A 17,837-nucleotide genomic window follows, 5' to 3' on the forward strand; every position below is an offset into this window, starting at 1 on the left:
GACTTATCAGACCAAAGGACAGATTTCCACCGGTCTAATGTCCATTGCTCGTGTTTCTTGTCCCAAGCAAGTCTCTTCTTCTTATTGGTGTCCTTTAGTAGTGGTTTCTTTGCAGCAATTAAACCATGAAGGCCTGATTCACGCAGTCTCCTCTGAACAGTTAAAAAAAAATGTTTTAAACTAGGCAAGTCAGTCAAGAACAAATTCTTATTTTCAATGACAGCCTAGGAACAGTGGGTTAACTGCCTGTTCAGGAGCAGAATGACAGATTTGTACCGTGTCAGCTTGAGGGTTTGAACTTGCAACCTTCCGGTTACTAGTCCAACGCTCTAACCACTAGGCTACCCTGCTGCCCCATTGCTGTTGATGTTGAGTTGATGTTGAGATGTGTCTGTTACTTGAACTCTGAAGCATTTATTTGGGCTGCAATTTCTGAGGTTGGTATCTCTAATGAACTTATCCTCTGCAGTAGAGGAAACTCTGGGTCTTCCTATCCTGTGGCGGTCCTCATGTTTCATCATAGCGCTTGATGGTTTTTGCGACTGCACTTGAAGAAACATTCAAAGTTCTTAAAATTTTCTGTATTGACTGACCTTCATGTCTTAAAGTAATGATGGCCTGTCGTTTCTCTTTGCTTATTTGAGCTGTTCTTGCCATAATATGGACTTGGTATTTTACCAAATAGGGCTATCGTCTGTATGCCACCCCTACCATGTCACAACACAACTGACTGACTCAAATTTATTAAGAAGGAAAGAAATTCCACAAATTAACTTTTAAGAAGACACACCTGTTAATTGAAATGCATTCCTGGTGACTACCTCATGACGCTGTTTGGGAGAATGTCAAGAAGGTGCTGTCATCAAGGCAAAGGGTGGCTACTTTGAAGAATCTCAAATATAAACTACATTTTGATTTGTTAACCAAAATGTGTACAAAATGATCCCATATGTGTTATTTCATAGTTTTGATGTCTTCACTATTATTCTACAATCTCAAAAATACAAAAAAATAAAGAAAACCTCTGGAATAAGTAGGTGTGTCCAAATCTTTGACTGGTACTGTATATTGATGTTTTCCTATGTACCTGTATGCTTGATGAACATAGCCATGGTATCATTACACTGACTCTCTTCTACTCTTTAACAACTACTGTAGGCTGCAGTTCTAAAATACTGATCTTTCCCACCTTTCTCAATGCCCATACAAATGCACAATTAGTCAAAAGAACATTGAGTAATTTACATTTTCCACATGATTACCCTAATTGGATTGTAATCTATCAGCAAGTTATTTCACATCCCTTTGTTACATCTCTTCTACAAAACTATTTTTTCAAGAAATTTCCCCAATGTTATGTACACTACTCTACAGCTGTTCTAGGTTAGCCTACATTACACGCATACCTCATGGCGTAACCCTAAAATGAGTATCATGAGGTACAACGGTTGCCCTACAGGCCCATTGTGCATGTCTGAGACCAGCCCCTGTCATTCTTGGAAACACCGTCACCAAACATCTGTTGCTGCACATGGATGACAGTTGTGTCAGATACCACACGTAACACATACGGAGTCTGGTATTTCCACAGATTACCATGCTCTGAAATGTAAAAAGAACTGCAGAGGCAGAACGAGGAGAGGTGGACCGAGTGATAATGCCCCCTGGTCTGTTGATCAGTGTGGGAAAACAATGCCACTGCAAGTCCAAAGTTGTCTCTATCTGTCTGTCATTGAACCCTACACAGCCAAACTGCTAGGGGCTCCTGGGAAAAGGCACAACAGATCTCTCGCCTAATACTGTCCATCTTACAGAGAAAGCAAGATCTACTTCAGCACAGTACAACCAGATATAGTTTGTTTCCTTTGACTGCAAATGGTTGGCAACCAACTTTACGGTTGGTCTTTTTTTTATTTTTATAACTCACTTAATTAATGAAAAACCGATATGGTTTGTGTAGTGCACAAAACCCCTCTGTCTTGACAGGGTGTACAGTTAACTAACCAAACGCATTTTTCCTCTAAGTACAGTGTCATTTCATGAAGAGTAAATTAACGTCTTCTTTCAAATATACCACCGTTGAAAAACAGGTCTGTACACGTCTTCTCAACTACAACTCACAAATAAGAGGCACAATGGAATGTTACGACGGACAATCTCAGCCTTAGACTATGAACCGGTATACGCAACAGCTGTTCTTACTCTGGCTGTACTTCCTAAGCTGTTCTCAGAAAATACATGATAATCAACGTGTATTGTAGAGAACCTCCCAAAACATTCAAGAGTGACAGAGTGAGTGACACCCTTCAAAGAGCACAATCAGACCAGCTTTATTACTTGTCCAAACAAACACTTGTTGTTTTCCCACCACAATGCCTCTGTTCTATCGACAAAACCCTTCTCTGACAGCGTACAGCCTCGTGTGGAAAATCAAACAGCAGATTACACTATACACTGCTACACTATATCCACACCAACTGAAGCCCTCAGGGGACAAAAAGATACAGTACTGCATTAGAACGAGTGTCAGCAATAACAACATCATATTTGGCAAAACCACAGCATACACAAGTAAATGAAAAAGGAGATTCAAAATCAAAATACAACCTGATGGAAGCAGGTCAGTAACCATCCACGCTTTTCCCCAGCTTGTCTGTCTAACTTTTAGTCCATGTGTGGCCCGAGAGAGAGAGAGAGAGAGAGCAACAGAGTGGTTCATGTGGAGGGAGAATGTGTGTCACAGCCAGGCTGCAGAGGCAGACTTGTTGGAAGGGGAGTGTCAGAGGCGGACGGACGGGGTGAACGGTTACACTAAAATAACTCTGGTAATAGAGTTCACAGTTCCTTGATGAGCCGTTTACTTGAGTGTTAATGCTCTCTCATACATACGTAAACTGAATGCAGAGACACACACAGGTTTTAATGTTGCCACTAACTGCCTTTAAAAAGCAACGAATAACTTTGAAAACAGCCTGTGGCAACGATGAGTCAGAAACAGTTATTCTAGTGACAAAATTGATTACAAAGTGTAAATAGGATAATTTGTCATAAAGTCTCATCTAAAACTGACTTTGGAGAATCTGTGCGTCACAACGGGTAAATGAAGGTTGGGTTTTGATTTCATGATGTTCAATTGACCACTAACATGGGGTGAACAGCTGCAGTGATTGCTCTCTATCCAATAGCTATGACAGTGAGACATTGTTTACATAAGACAACACATCACAAAAAGAAAATCTTGAGAAATACTGCACCAAACACCTTAGTTAATACAGCTAATTGGCTTGTTTAGTGCCTCTTTAACACACTGTATTAGCTGGCACATGCAAGACTATAGCTGTGTTCGAATACTCATACTAACCATACTACTTGTGACGTGAATGTAGTATATAGTATGCTTATTGGTCATAGTATGGATATAGTTAGTATGCCAAAACTCCAGGATGTCATACTAAATTCGCCAAAATACTTAGTATACACGCAGAGGACACCATTTACGTACTTTTAGGGCCCATAATGCAATTCTTCAGAAAATGGGCATGGCTTCACAACGTTTTCAGATTTGAAGAAAATGGCAGAATATATGCAGCCGAAGTCCGACGAGAGCGAATACAAATGAATTTAACTAACTGATGACAAATGTTAAGAAAATGTTGAGTGAGCAATGTAATATAGTAATGACTTTTCAAATAAGTAAAGTTACACCTTATGTTGGCTGACAATTTGTTAGCTACGCTATCCTTATGAACCACAAGAGATAAAGATGCTCAAAGCTGACCCATTTTGCATACCCCACCATACCATCAGACAACCATATCCTCATCACTTGAAAAGAAAAACGATTGAGATTGATTCAATTTACAAGCTTACATACAGGGTTGTCAAACTACTTTATAATTTCCGAAAAAAACAAAGGTTAGTGATTGCACAAATTCTAATTTTTTTACTTATCAAAAAAATAATAATTTGAAAATCAGATTTTTTAAATATTCACATATGTTGTAGCTTAGACTCTTTTTAACATCACCTTAGGTTTTTGTGTTGTGACCGCCATCAGTTGAGACAAAACATGCTCTTGAATACAGGGTGGGTGTCATGTTTTGGCTGAGAAATTTACTAAAATGGGAATACATTTTTAAATCTCAACTTTCAAATGGTACCACCAGTGACCCTTTGATCCAGGATCAGATCAGAAGCCGTGCCTGGTCCATAATCCATTGCCCTATACAAATGGTACCACCAAGAGATGTTTTAAAATATACCGTCAATCCTCCATAGGAAACCTATTGAAATCATAGAAATATAGAAAATATAATAGACATGACCATTTAAGTTGACATTCAACAGTGGGTGGACCGGCGGTCATCTTTGTGGTAGTAAATATAAGTTACAATTTAAATCCAATTAAAATGTTGACTTTGTTGTCCTTAAGCCATTTTTGCTTGGGGTCATTGTCCATTTGGAAGACCCATTTGCGACCAAGCTTTAACTTCCTGACTGATGTCTTGAGATATTGCTTCAATATATCCACATAAATTTCCTGCCTCGTTATGCCATCTATTTTGTGAAGTGCAGCAGTCCCTCGTGCAGCAAAGCACCACCACAACATGATGCTGCCACCTCCGTGATTCACGGTTGGGATGGTTTTCTTCGGCTTACAAGCGTCCCTCTATTTCCTCCAAACATAACAATGGTCAATATGAACAAACAGTTCTATTTCTGTTTCATCAGAACAGAGGACAATTCTCCTAAAAGTACCATCTTTGTCCCCATGTACAGTTGCAAACCGAATTCTGGCTTTTTTATGGTGGTTTTGGAGCAGTGGCTTCTTCCTTGCTGAGCGGCTTTTCAGGTTATGTCAATAAAGGACTCATTTAACTGTGGATATAGATACTTTTGTACCTGTTTCCTCCAGCATCTTCACATGGTCCTTTGCTGTTGTTCTGGGATTGATTTGCACTTTTCGCACCAAAGTACGTTCATCTCTAGGACACAGTACGTGTCTCCTTCCTGAGCGGTATGAAGGCTGCGTGGACCCATGGTGTTTATACTTGCTTACTATTGTTTGTACAGATGAACGTGGTACCTTCAGGTATTTGGAAATTGCTCCTAAGGATGAACCAGACTTGTGGAGGTATACAATTTTTCTGAGGTCTTAGCTGATTTATTTTGATTTTCCCATGAGTTTGAAGGAAGGCCTTGAAATACATCCACAGGTACACCTCCAATTGACTCAAATGATGTCAATTAGCCTATCAGAAGCTTCTAAAGCCAATACATACAGTGGGGCAGAAAAGTATTTAGTCAGCCACCAATTGTGCAAGATCTTCCACTTAAAAAGATGAGAGAGGCCTATAATTTTCATCAAAGGTACACTTCAACTATGACAGACAAAATGAGAATAAAAAAATCCAGAAAATCACATTGTAGGATTTTTAATGAATTTATTTGCAAATTATGGTGGAAAATAGTATTTGGTCACCTACAAACAAGCAAGATTTCTGGCTCTCACAGACCTGTAACTTCTTCTTTAAGAGGCTCCTCTGTCCTCCACTCGTTACCTGTATTAATGGCACCTGTTTGAACTTGTTATCAGTATAAAAGACACCTGTGCACAACCTCAAACAGTCACACTACAAACTCCACTATGGCCAAGACCAAAGAGCTTTCAAAGGACACCAGAAACAAAATTGTAGACCTGCATCAGGCTGGGAAGACTGAATCTGCAATAGGTAAGCAGCTTGGTTTGAAGAAATCAACTGTGGGAGCAATTATTAGGAAATGGAAGACATACAAGACCACTGATAATCTCCCTCGATCTGGGGCTCTACGCAAGATCTCACCCCGTGGGGTCAAAATGATCACAAGAACGGTGAGCAAAAATCCCAGAACCACACGGGGGGACCTAGTGAATGACCTGCAGAGAGCTGGGACCAAAGTAACAAAGCCGACCATCAGTAACACACTACGCCGCCAGGGACTCAAATCCTGCAGTGCCAGACGTGTCCCCCTGCTTGAACCAGTACATGTCCAGGCCCGTCTGAAGTTTGCTAGAGAGCATTTGGATGATCCAGAAGAAGATTGGGAGAATGTCATATGGTCAGATGAAACCAAAATATAACTTTTTGGTAAAAACTCAACTCGTCGTGTTTGGAGGACAAAGAATGCTGAGTTGAACGTAAGAAGCATTTCAAGGTCCTGGAGTGGCCTAGCCAGTCTCCAGATCTCAACCCCATTGAAGATCTTTGGAGGGAGTTGAAAGTCCGTGTTGCCCAGCAACAGCCCCAAAACATGGGCCAAAATGGGCCAAAATACCAGCAACAGTGTGTGAAAACCTTGTGAAGACTTACAGAAAACGTCTGACCTCTGTCATTGCCAACAAAGGGTATATAACAAAGTATTGAGATAAACTTTTGTTATTGACCAAATACTTATTTTCCACCATAATTTGCAAATAAATTCATTAAACATCCTACAATGTGATTTTCTGGATTTTTTTTTGTGAGTTGGTGGTCACCTAACATAATCGTTTGTGGTGCTTTCGCTGTAAAGCATTTTTGAAATCAGACACTGTGGCTGGAATAACGAGAATTGTATCTTTAAAATGGTGTAAAGTACTTGTATGCTTGAGGAATTTTAATTATGAGAGGTTTGTTGTTTTGAATTTGGCACCCTGCACTTTCACTGGCTGTTGGCGAGGTGGGACGCTACCCTCCCACATATCCCAGAGAGGTTAAACGCTGAGCTGTAGTCTATGAACAGCATTCTTACAGTTATTTCCCCTCTTCTCCAGGTGGAAGAGGGCAGTGTGAAATGCAATTGAGATTGCGTCATCTGTGGATCTGTTGGGGTGCTATGTGAATGAGAGTGGATCTAGGGTGTCTGAGATGATGGTGTTGATGTGTGTCATGACTAGCCTTTCAAAGCACTTTAGAATTACAGATTAGGCAGGTTAACTTGGAGCTCTTGGGAACAGGGACAATGGTGTTCAGATTGAAACATGTTGAGATTACAGACTGGGACAAGGATAGATTGAAAATATCTGTTTAGACACTTGCCAGATGGTCTGCGCATGCTTTGAGAAACACGCCCTGGTATTCAGTCTGATCGTTAACCTGTTCAAACGTTTTTCTCACATCGGTCACGAGGAGCGAGATCACTCAACCAACTCATGTCTCAGCTCCGGTAAACTGACACTCAGTCTCATACGCCTGCTCTGTGCGACCAGAGCTGTTATGGCTGATGAGTAAGACCGTACAACAGTGTAGCTCCGTGTGGGCTGACCACACTCACACTCAGACTGCACCCTTGACAGCCCTGATTCTGACAGCCAGGAAGGACGTTCAGCCTCCACTGCTTTAGAGCACAAGGCCACAAACAGCTGAACTGAAACACCTTCTCCATATCAAACACGGCCCGGCTGCACTGTGGGCAAATGGAGGAATACATACTCTACTATGCTGTATTGAGTTCATTTACTGGAAATCAAAAGTGATCGTTTCATGTCCTATTGCATGCCCTCTTCCTGGAACCTTTAGTGAAAGGCTTGTTGAAGCTGACACCTGCATTGCTGTGGTGTGGTGTGCACTGTGCTAAATAAGGAGAAGCTAGGAAGATACTGTCACTAATATAAGTCATAAGATTGAACAAAATTAAACTGAGATATCCAGGTGTCTTGTGTTCTCACACAGGAAGAAACGGTGGTAGCAGTGCAATATTAAGGATGAGGACTTTGCTTGTAAGTGGGAATAGGGAAATAGCATTTTAGTCATTTAGCAAACACTCTTATCCAGAGCGGCTTACAGTTAGTGCATTCCTCCAGTTAGTGCACAACTCCACCACTTTTCAATCTCATTTTCATTACTCCAGCACAATTCCACTGTCTACATACATACGTTTTTTTCCTAGTGGTTTTAAATGACTGTTTTGTATTGTCTGGAAACTGACTTGTAGAATTCACTTGCAGTAGGTCTCTTAAAAAAGAGAAGCCGTGCAAGGTTATTAAACAGAGGTGCCTAGTTATTCTTCTTTTGTTGATATCAAATAACGTGCAACCTAACCCTGGCCCTGATATGCAATGTCTCCAAACGCCCTCTGATTTTAAATCAAGATCTGGTTTTGGTATTTTTCATTTAAATGTACGCAGCCTGTTGTCAAAAATTGATGGGGTTAGGATTTGGGCTAAATCAACTGTTGCTGATGTAATTGTGTTTTCTGAAATCTGGCTCAGCAAGTCTGTTTTTGATAAGGATATTTGTATAAGTGGTTACAATGTTTATCGCACTGATTGGGTTAAGAAAGGTGGGGGTGTGGCTATGTATGTAAAAATCTAAATTCCCTGTAAGTGTGGCAAAGTCTGAAACTATTTGTAAACAGTTGGAATTTCTTGCTTTGAATATTGAGGTTTCAAAGGGTCTCTCTATAACTGTGATTGGCTGTTATAGACCCCCCTCTGCTCTCTATAACTGTGATTGGCTGTTATAGACCACCCTCTGCTCCCTATAACTGTGATTGGCTGTTATAGACCCCCCTCTGCTCTCGGTGATGCATTTTCTTCTTTGACGCACCTCATGTCTAAACTTCTTTACAGTGAAATTATCTCAACTGGTGTTGGTTAAAGCCGGTGTCTGATGATTTTAAAATGTCATTTTAATTAATTATATTTGTAATTCTATGAATCTTACCCAGTTGATTAACTCACCCACTCGCCCAAATCTTAAATGCCTAGATAAATCTACCCTGATTGATTTGATATGGACAAATGTTCCACATCAGTATTCTGCGGTTGGTGTTTTTTGTAATGATTTAAGTGACCATTGTGCTGTTGTTGCTGTTAGAAATACTAAGGTTCCTAAGACAAACCCACGTTTTATTCGTAAGAGAAATTTGAAGTGTTTTAATGAGCAGGCTTTCTTTCTTTCATGATTTGTTTTATTTTGACTGGAGCAAGATTGAGTTTATTCCTGATGTGGAAACTGTCTGGAAATTCTTTCATGTTGTTTTTTTCCAAATAGTAAACAAACAGCACAATTACAGCATCCATGAAGGTTTTAAATGATTTCACTGAAGCCCTTGACAAAAAAACAGCACTGTGTCTCACTTTTTATTGATCTAAGGCTTTTGATACAGTTGATCATGCTATACTAAGGCAGAGATTGTCGAGTGTAGGTCTCTCAGAGCATGCAGTTGCATGGTGTGCTAAATATCTGTCTGATAGAACTCAGTGCACTCAATTTGATGGGCTTATGTCGGTTAACTTCTCTAGGGTAGGGGGCAGCAATTGGAATTTTGGATGAAAAGCATGCCCAAATTAAACGGCCTGATACTCGGGCCCAGAAGATATGATATGCATATGAAACACTCTAAAGTTTCCAAAACTGTTAAAATAGTGTCTGTGAGTATAACAGAACTGATTTAGCAGGCGAAAACCTGAGAAAAATCCATTCAGGAAGTAGTTTGTTTTGTTGGTTTTGTAGTTTTCTATTCAATGCCATTACAGTATCCATTGACTTAGGACTCCATTTGCAGTTCCTATGCCTTCCACTAGATGTGAACAGTCTTTAGAAATTGTTTCAGGCTTGTATTCTTATAAATGAGGGAGTAAGATCAGTCTGAACAAGTGGACCCTACCGTGTCGCAGAGCTTTTTCGTGCGCATGTGCATTTCTTGTTTACCTTTTATATTGATGACGTTATTGTCCTGTTGAAATATTATAGATCATTTAGGCAAAAAAACAACCTGATTGAATATAAACATCGTTTGACATGTTTCTATGAACTTTGCGGATACAATTAGGATTTTTTTGTCTGATTGTTTTCGACTGCGTTTGAGCCTATGGATTACTAAAGAAAAGGTTTTTGGATATAAAGAGACTTCATCGAACAAAAGGAACATTTATTAAGTTAATGAATGTCTTCTGATTGCCACCATATGAAGATCATCAAAGGTAAGGGATTAATTTGATCTCTATTTCTGAGTTTAGTAACGCTTCTGCTTGGCTGGTTACTGTTTGTAATAATTTGTCAACTGGGCTATGTTCTGGGCTAGGTAGGTTCTGGTCTAGGTACGCTTTCGCCGAAAAGCATTTTAAATATGACACTGTGGTTGGTTTAACAAAAAGTTAATCTTTAAACCTATGTAAAATATGTTTTGTTTTCTGAATTTTTATAACGAGCATTTCTGTAATTGAATTTGGCGCTCTGCAATCTCACTGGATGTTGGCCAGATGGGACGCTAGTGTCCCACATACCCTAGAGAGGTTAAATTGTCTGTCTTCAATTGTGTGTCCCACTATTTATATAAATGATTTAGACAAAAATGTCCAAAATACGAAACTTCATTTTTCTGCTGATGATACTGTTATTTACTGTTGTGCCTCGTCTTTTACAAAAGCTTTCCAGAATTTGCAAACTGCTTTTTATACTATTCAACATTCCTTGTGTCAATTGAAGCTTATCCTCAATACTGATAAAACTAAACTAATGGTGTTTTCTATAGCAAGAAATAGACTTCTGAACCTTTCACCTATTACTACCCGTCAGGGCAAGGAGATTGAGGTTGTAACCTCATATAAATATCTTGGAATTTTAATTCATGACAGCCTCTCTTTTAAATTACATATTCAACAACTTTCAAAAAAATTTAAGTTGAAATTGGGATTTTATTTTAGGAATAAGGCCTGTTTTTCTTTTGAAGCCAGAAGGAGGCTAGTATCTGCTACATTTATGCCTTTACTAGACTATGGGGATATTTTAAATATGAATGGTTCCGCTCAGTGTTTGAGATCAATTGACACACTTTACCATGGCACTTTGAGATTTATTTTAAACTGCAAAACCCTTACGCACCACTGCACTTTGTCTACCAGGGTTGGCTGGCCTTCTCTAGACACTCGTAGGCTCAGGCACTGATATACTTTTATTTGGGCATTTTTATTGTTCAGAAATGTGGTGGGTACTCTCTTCGTTCGATGGACTTTATCCTGCTAACTGTTCCAAATTTCCAAACTGAATTTGGTAAAAGGGCTTTTATGTACTCTGCGCCATCGTCTTGGAACGCCTTAAAATACGTTTAAACTGGAAGAACTTGTCCCGATTGGTATTTTTTAAATCACTGATGAATGATTTTGAGACTGATTCCCTGACCTGTCAATGATTTTAATTTGCTGTTTTTGATTTTGTTATACTCTTGTAAATTCTATGGTTTTTACTAGATTACTTGTAGTTTTTCATGTTGTTTGTCTGTAATTTTTGTAATGACTTGGTGCTGCCTATCTTGGCCAGGACGCTCTTGAAAAATAGATTTTAAATCTCAATGAGACCTTCCTGGTTAAATTCAAATTAAAAACACATATTACTGAGTAACACGCTCCATATTTTCAAGCACAATGGTGGCTGGATCATGTTATGGATATGCTTGTTATCATTAAGAACAGGGGAGTTTTTCAGGATAAAAAAGAAATGGAATGGAGCCAAGGACAGGCAAAATCCTAGAGGAAAACCTGCTTCAGTCTGCTTTCCACCATACTGGGAGCTGAATTCAGCTTTTAGCAGGACAATAACCTAAAACAAAGGCCAAATCTGCACTTACCAAGAAGGCACTGAATGTGTCACACCCTGATCTGTTTCACCTGTCCTTGTGATCGTCTCCACCCCCTCCAGGTGTCACTTATTTTCCCTGGTGTATTTATCCCTGTGTTTCCTGTCTCTCTGTGCCAGTTCGTCTTGTATTTTCAAGTCAACCAGCGCGTTTGTCCCCCGTACGCCTATTTTTCTATTCTCTTCTACTAATTCCTCCCGGTTTTGACCTTTTGCCTGTCCACGACCATTCTCTTGCCTACCCCTTTTGGATTGTTAATAAACATCTTGGACTCTAACCATCTGCCTCCTGTTTCTGCATCTGGGTCTCACCTTGTGCCCTTATAGAATGTCCCGGAGTGGCTGAGTTACAGTTTTGACATAAATCTACTTGAAAATGTATGGCAAGACCTGAAGGTGGTTGTCTAGAAATGATCAACAACCAATTTAACAGAGCTTGAAGAATGTTTTAAAGAATAATGGACAAATATTACACAATCTAGGTGTGGAAAGCACTTAAGAGACTGTCAAAGGTGCTTCTACAAAAGTATTGACTCAGGGGTGTGAAAACTATTTATTTATTTCATTTTCAATACATTTGCAAAAATGTCTAAAAACATGCTTTCACTTTGTCATTATGGTGTGTAGATGGGTGGAAAATATATACAGTGGGGAGAACAAGTATTTGATACTTTTTTTATTTTTTATTTCACCTTTATTTAACCAGGTAGGCTAGTTGAGAACAAGTTCTCATTTGCAACTGCGACCTGGCCAAGATAAAGCATAGCAGTGTGAACAGACAACACAGAGTTACACATGGAGTAAACAATTAACAAGTCAATAACACAGTAGAAAAAAAGAGAGTCTATATACATTGTGTGCAAAAAGCATGAGGTGGTAGGCAAATAATTACAATTTTGCAGATTAACACTGGAGTGATAAATGATCAGATGGTCATGTACAGGTAGAGATATTGGTGTGCAAAAGAGCAGAAAAGTAAATAAATAAAAACAGTATGGGGATGAGGTAGGTAAAAATGGGTGGGCTATTTACCGATAGACTATGTACAGCTGCAGCGATCAGTTAGCTGCTCAGATAGCAGATGTTTGAAGTTGGTGAGGGAGATAAAAGTCTCCAACTTCAGCGATTTTTGCAATTCGTTCCAGTCACAGGCAGCAGAGAACTGGAACGAAAGGCGGCCAAATGAGGTGTTGGCTTTAGGGATGATCAGTGAGATACACCTGCTGGAGCGCGTGCTACGGGTGGGTGTTGCCATCGTGACCAGTGAACTGAGATAAGACAGAGCTTTACCTAGCATGGACTTGTAGATGACCTGGAGCCAGTGGGTCTGGCGACGAATATGTAGCGAGGGCCAGCCGACTAGAGCATACAGGTCGCAGTGGTGGGTGGTATAAGGTGCTTTAGTGACAAAACGGATGGCACTGTGATAAACTGCATCCAGTTTGCTGAGTAGAGTGTTGGAAGCAATTTTGTAGATGACATCGCCGAAGTCGAGGATCGGTAGGATAGTCAGTTTTACTAGGGTAAGTTTGGCGGCGTGAGTGAAGGAGGCTTTGTTGCGGAATAGAAAGCCGACTCTAGATTTGATTTTCGATTGGAGATGTTTGATATGAGTCTGGAAGGAGAGTTTACAGTCTAGCCAGACACCTAGGTACTTATAGATGTCCACATATTCAAGGTCGGAACCATCCAGGGTGGTGATGCTCGTCAGGCGTGCGGGTGCAGGCAGCGAACGGTTGAAAAGCATGCATTTGGTTTTACTAGAGTATAAGAGCAGTTGGAGGACACGGAAGGAGTGTTGTATGGCATTGAAGCTCGTTTGGAGGTTAGATAGCACAGTGTCCAAGGACGGGCCGGAAGTATATAGAATGGTGTCGTCTGCGTAGAGGTGGATCAGGGAATCGCCCGCAGCAAGAGCAACATCATTGATATATACAGAGAAAAGAGTCGGCCCGAGAATTGAACCCTGTGGCACCCCCATAGAGACTGCCAGAGGACCGGACAGCATGCCCTCCGATTTGACACACTGAACTCTGTCTGCAAAGTAGTTGGTGAACCAGGCAAGGCAGTCATCAGAAAAACCGAGGCTACTGAGTCTGCCGATAAGAATATGGTGATTGACAGAGTCGAAAGCCTTGGCAAGGTCGATGAAGACGGCTGCACAGTACAGTCTTTTATCGATGGCGGTTATGATACACTGCCGATTTTGCAGGTTTTCCTACTTACAAAGCATGTAGAGGTCTGTAATACTTATGTCATGCAATAAAATGCAAATTAATTACTTAAAAATCATACAATGTGATTTTCTGGATTTTTGTTTTAGATTCCGTCTCTCGCAGTTGAAGTGTACCTATGATCAAAATTACAGACCTCTACATGCTTTGTAAGTAGGAAAAGCTGCAAAGTCGGCAGTGTATCAAATACTTGTTCTCCCCACTGTATATATATATATATATATATATATATATATTTAATCCATTCTGAATTCAGGCTGCAACACAACAAAACGTAGAAGAGTCAAGGAGTATGAATACTTTCTGAAGGCACTGTAACTCTAGGAGCTCCAGTCTTCACAAAGTTCCATAACAACATCCTCGTCCAAATACTCTCACCTTCTGATTCTTCTGTAACTGGAGATCAGAGTCTTTCAGAAGCCCACTATGTCCGATCGATGCTGTGATGTCACTTAAATATGTTGTCATGGAAACACGAAACCAGTCCCCTATCCACCTGCAGTTTGCAATTTGCTGAAATGCGTATCCAGGGTCTAATATATGTTTTTAGGCCATAACCTTCTTAATGGAAGGAGTGGAGAGAGGTAGTGAGTCACTCACAGCAGCACAGGCGGCCTTGAACACGGAGGAGGAACAGACTTGGTGACCCCAGGTCTGTATAGAGTGTGATGGAGGCTGGCGTAGGTAGGCATGACTCACCACACAAACAAGTAGCTACCACCGAGGCCTGGGTAAACGGGGTGGGGGAGGGAGGGTGTTGACGATGTACTGTAGGCAGATATCCCAATAATTATAAAGAACCATTATTGTTGTACTGTGTATAATGTTTTTTTTTTTTAACTGGAAAATAAAATCAATCAACCAACCCTGCATAGTGCATACCAAGTCATACATTTTTATATGCCTTTTTGCACATTCACATGTAGAAGCCGTTCTATGTGGTCCATCAATTTTAAACTTCAAAGCAAGGCTTAGTTCTGCGTTTTCAATGTAGCCAACGTTAGCCTAAACTCTGTCTCTACCTCTCTGCTACAGTCCCTCCAGCCTCAGAGAGCGATCGAGAGAGAAAAGGGTGATGCCAGGCCTGCCCTTTCAGAGTGAGCTCTGATTGGATTGAAGATCTAACCTGACTCCCACTGCTACAAGGGAGAGTGATTACACGCACCAGCTGTGACAGTGCCCTGGCCTAGGGCTTTGATTAGTAACAGAGGCTTGTAACAGTTCCTACTACCAGAAAGATTTCCACTCTGCAAGGGGTCAAAATCATATCTCAGAGGGGTGTGGGGGGGGGGCATAGAAACAGCTGTGAGAAAACAAAGAGGATATTTACTGCCAGACAGCACCTAGACTAGAGTAATAATTGATTGGGCATTTCCTTAACACTAGCCTCATAACACTGTAGCAATAGCAAAAATATAATTTAAGACTCAAAGACAACATAACTAAATGGACTGTCTGCAGCATTATAAAAATGCAAAAACTAAAAACAACTATTTGGTCAAATAACAATCCTTCAGGAGGCGTTAATATGTGGACATTGCATTCCAACCTAACAACATTACGTAGCTTATCAATACGTCACATGATATACATGTAAAAACTTTCCCAGGTGGGAACAGCATTGTATGCTATGAGGAAAAGAAGACACCAATGTTCCTCATGGCAGGGGAAGCACCCAACAGAAACTATTAAAGTTGACTTTTCATGATGTTTTATAGGAGGAAGTATCGGTTGTTTACTGCACTGCAGTCTGTCTGCAGAAATATCCAGCATTCAAAGTTATGACTGATCTGCCTGCTGTAAGTCCTGAAAAATGTTTTTGGTCTGCTTTACACAGTCTTGGTGTTGTGTTGGTTTAACTGTAGCTACATAACTTCCTGTCTGAGATGAGAGAGTGTGTTGAGAGGAAGTACAGTCCTCTAAGACCCCTGCCGGCCTTTATGACACATTAACCACAATGTTTCACTGTACGATTACTGTAACTAACACCAGCACTCAGGCCATATATGGAAAAAACGATTGAAATTATTCTCAGAAAACAGCAACATGTTTCTCTATCAGCAATCAATCTACTTATGTTGTGAGGAAGCAAACATCAACCCCAACGGTTGTGTGTGTGATCTGGAGGTCAAGTACTGTAAGCATGTGAAGGCACGTGTACTGCATCCTGTACAACGGTCACAGAGAAAGTCAAGCTGGGATGTGTCGATCTACAGTCTAATATCCACCAAGACTCAACATGTATTTCTGTTGTGACATAGGCTAATGTGGCCTAGTCAAAGTCCTGACCTAATCCCAATTGAGATGTTGTGTCAGGACTTGAAGCGATCAGTTCATGCTTGAAAACCCAGAAACGTTGTTGAGTTACAGCAGTTCTGAATGGAAGAGTGGGCCAAAATTCCTCCACAGAGACGTGAGAGACTGATCAACAACTACAAGAAGTGTTTTGGAGTCGTTGCCGCTAAAGGTGGCACAACCAGTTATTGAGTGTAAGGGGGCAATTACTTTTTCACATGGGGGCATTGGGTGATGCATAACTTTGTTTATGAAATAAATTAAACAAGTATGCAATTGTTGTGTTATTTGTTCACTTGGGTTCCCTTTATCTAATATTAGGTTTTGGTTGAACATCTGATAACATTCAGTATAAAACAAATATGCAAAAGTAGGGAAAAATAGAAAGATGGGAAATACTTTCACAGCCCTGTATATTTCCTGGTTCAGGATTATACTGTAGGCCGACCAAGACAAAACATTACACATTCTAATGCTTAGGTAAAGATAAGCATGAGTCAAATATGACACCTAGTGGTAAAATGAAGCCCTTACAGATTTCTATTGGTATGGACTATGATAGAAGATGATGAGGATAGCTAGAGCAGGTTTCTCCCAGCCTTGTTCCTGTAGAGCTACCGTCCTGGACGTTTTCAGTCCAACCCTAATCTAGTGCACCTGATTCTAATAATTAGCAGGTTGATAAACTGAATCAGGTTAGTTACAACTGGGGTTGAAAGGAAAACCTACAGGAGGGTAGCTCTCCGGGAACAGGGTCGGAGAACCCTGAGATAGAGGATGCTGGGTCTGTACAAGAAAAACACAGGGTGTCTCATACAGAAACACAAGAGGAATGGGGCCATAAGCGGTGTAAGGAGCGGTCATCTGCTGATGTCCATTATAGATACAGAGGCCCCTAAGAGCCGGAAGGCCCCAGGGAGATGGCATGGAGGCGTGTTGTAGAGGCCTCTGCTCCTAACTGTGTCGGTCTTTCCTGCTCCACGAAGCACTCTGACCTCCCAAACAGGCAACATGATATTTCTCCCTGCCTGGCCTATTTAGAGTCCTTTGCGAGTCTCCTTTCCATCCTGGGTTTGGCGCCGAGCTCTACCAGGCCCAAGTGTTACAGTCTCAATTGTTGAGGTAAATAAATAAACATCATGAGGTCTCTTTTAACAATGAAAACCCTCATTTGATTGGTTTTATAGAACTAATACAATCTCTTAAGCCTACTAAAAGGATTCATCTGATTGGTGTTACAAAATGAGACACACAATGTTTGTTTATCATGCATGTAGAGAAACCTTCAGTAATGAGCAATAAAAACACAAAAAAGTGATAAAGTAGAAATGTGCTTATAAGCACCTTTGATTCATTGTGAGGCTACCCACCATATGATCTGTCTATTTAAAGAGCAGACATGGGACTGCCCTGACTAATATTGCTCTAGGCAGATAGAGACGAGACATGATTGAAGAGTTGGAGACTGTCTGGTTATCTAACCAGTTATTTCTATCCAATAGGGTTGCATTTTTCCTTCAGGCTACAGTATTGTATTAGCGCTAACAGAACAAGACAGTCAATAAAATTAAAATTAAAACTTTGGAAGACATTTTCTTAAAATGTAACCCCATGATTCCCAGAGTGATGACATGCCATATTGAATCCATAACTTTTAAGTGGTAATTGATTCGGTTCCAAAATAGAATCACTCACCGCGGGTTTATTTGAG

The 17,837-nt window shown here is 40.4% G+C and overlaps 1 protein-coding gene across 14 annotated transcripts in view; it reads right to left on the reverse strand.

Moving 5' to 3' along the window:
* The window catches only part of LOC112264172 (diacylglycerol kinase zeta), a 137,067-nt gene that overhangs the window by 70,288 nt on the left and 48,942 nt on the right, over positions 1-17,837 (reverse strand). For 3 of the 14 annotated variants that reach the window (XM_042330810.1, XM_042330812.1, XM_042330809.1), the window contains exon 1: positions 2,608-2,746. The exons of 6 other annotated variants lie outside the window; for them this stretch is intronic. The gene's annotated coding sequence lies outside the window, so the exon portion shown is untranslated. Of the gene's footprint in view, positions 1-2,607; positions 2,748-17,837 lie in introns of those variants that run through there. 5 more of the 14 variants (XM_042330815.1, XM_042330814.1, XM_042330813.1 and 2 more) reach the window with 2 other exon arrangements.

The sequence above is a fragment of the Oncorhynchus tshawytscha genome, linkage group LG12, assembly GCF_018296145.1.
Source record: "Oncorhynchus tshawytscha isolate Ot180627B linkage group LG12, Otsh_v2.0, whole genome shotgun sequence".
In the NCBI taxonomy this organism is placed as follows: domain Eukaryota; kingdom Metazoa; phylum Chordata; class Actinopteri; order Salmoniformes; family Salmonidae; genus Oncorhynchus; species Oncorhynchus tshawytscha.